We start from the raw sequence: 1,926 nt of genomic DNA on the forward strand, positions 1-1,926 counted from the left end.
GGGGTCCGTGCGCTGCGGTCGCGGTTGGTGGGGGCACACTGACCCCACCCCATGATTTATCCTCTCACTTGCCCGGCGGGAGGAAGCGAGAGACGTGGGCCCGGAGCTGTCGTGCAGGGGTCGCACTGATCTCCGCCCTGGCTGGCGAGTCCCCGGGGGCGAGGGGCTGTCACCGCGCGTCCCACCGCCGCACTTCCTGCTCTGGCCCCGGGCTGGGCTCTGATTGGAGGGAGCAGGGCCCTTCTGCCCGGCGCTTCCTGATTTTTTTCTGTTAGTAATGGGAAGAAAAACAGAATCTAGAAAGCCAGATTGAACTTTGTAGCTCTCAGCGCTTGGAGAGTGGAAGAAACTCTCCCAAGAATTTGGCGGGCTGGAAAATGCGTTTCAAGCAGGAGCATCCACACCCACGGAATGAGGCCAAGGCAGTTACAGTTAGAGGTCAGATTTATGAGGGGAGAGCGAGGGTGAGATCCGTGGGTGGGGAGACTCCGACCTCAGCTTGATGGGAAGACCTGATGCTGCCCCTCAGACGCGTATTTCTCAGCCACCAGAGAAAGTGGAATCACTCCTTAGTGAATGCTTTCATCAAACTTTTGAAAAACCTGTAATGTCCCAGGAAGCAAATACGAACTGGACAGTTTTCACCTTTTAAGAGTGTTAAACGTCCCAGAGACAAGCAGCAGAAGGCTCAAGGAGTCCAAATACTCAACCTGAAGTTCTTTCTGAACAAGAGATGGTGTATAAGTAACAGGCATAGGAGACAAAACTCAACTAATCACCGCAGCTGTGGCTCCTAGCCCTGTAGCGCGTCATGCAGGCCCTTTTGCCTTCTCTGCCCTCCGCTGTCCCAGACCCCAAGGCTACCGCGCACCTCCAGTCATCAGCTCCTGCCCACCCATTGCTATGAACTCTGTTTCGGTGGCTCCCTTCTCTCTGAAGTTTTGCTTGTTCTCCTGAAGTCCTGGTCTTTAAGAGCTTATGATCCGCAGGGATAGATTGGCTTTGGCAGTACATAGTCAACTGTAGCACAGCTTGAAAAATGCTCTGATAGAGGTGAGCAGGCAGTTTGTACATGCGGGTAAATGCGAGGTCCTTTTTCAAAACCATGAATCCAAGTATTCATGCTATCTTAAATCTGCAATTCTTTGACTCTCCAGAGGGTTTTTACATTAATTTTTTTTCTATTACTTTCTAGTATTTGTTGCATAGTTCAGAGTACTTGATTAAAACTTACCAGGTCGGCCGGGCACGGTGGCTCACGCCTGTAATCCGAGGACTTTGGGAGGTCTAGGCAGGCGGATCACTTGAGGTCAGGAGTTCGAGACCAACCTAGCCAACATGGTGAAACGCTGTCTCTACTAAAAATACAAAAATTAGTTGGGCGTGGTGGTGGGCGCCTGTAATCGCAGCTACTCAGGAGGCTGAGGCAGGAGAATAGCTTGAACCCAGGAGGCGGAGGTTACAGTGAGTGAAATGGCTGCACTGCACCCCAGCCTGGGCCATAGAATGAGACGTCCTCTCAAAATGGAAACAATGTACTGGGTCTACCTCCGGCTCTGGAATTTTCCTGGAAGGCCTTCTCTTCTGGGCTTCATTTTTCTGACTTTTGAGGATCGTAAACTACATAATTCCCAAGAATTTTTGTCCTACACCTTTAATTCTTTCAAGCAAATATAGCAGAGAAAAATTCTCTTCCCTGCAATGGTGTAAATAATGAAGGCCTTTGAAAATGTGGATTCTAAAGTGGAAGTTCTTTTTGTTCTTCCCCTTTGTTTCCTTTTAAATGAGTTTAGTTACATGAGTATATACTTTATCTCAGAGTTAAGGACAAGTATCTATGATGAAACCTTAAGCAGCTTTTTGGCAGTATCTTGCATATTCTTCACAATTGTGTTTTATGTGCAGCATCTTCCCTATATCCAGTTG

At 48.8% G+C, this 1,926-nt stretch overlaps 1 pseudogene; it reads right to left on the minus strand.

Moving 5' to 3' along the window:
• The window catches only part of LOC105546271, a 6,775-nt pseudogene extending 5,668 nt beyond the window's left edge, over positions 1–1,107 (minus strand).
• Between the last annotated feature and the right edge of the window lie 819 nt (positions 1,108–1,926).

The sequence above is a fragment of the Mandrillus leucophaeus genome, unplaced genomic scaffold (genome assembly GCF_000951045.1).
Source record: "Mandrillus leucophaeus isolate KB7577 unplaced genomic scaffold, Mleu.le_1.0 Scaffold352, whole genome shotgun sequence".
In the NCBI taxonomy this organism is placed as follows: domain Eukaryota; kingdom Metazoa; phylum Chordata; class Mammalia; order Primates; family Cercopithecidae; genus Mandrillus; species Mandrillus leucophaeus.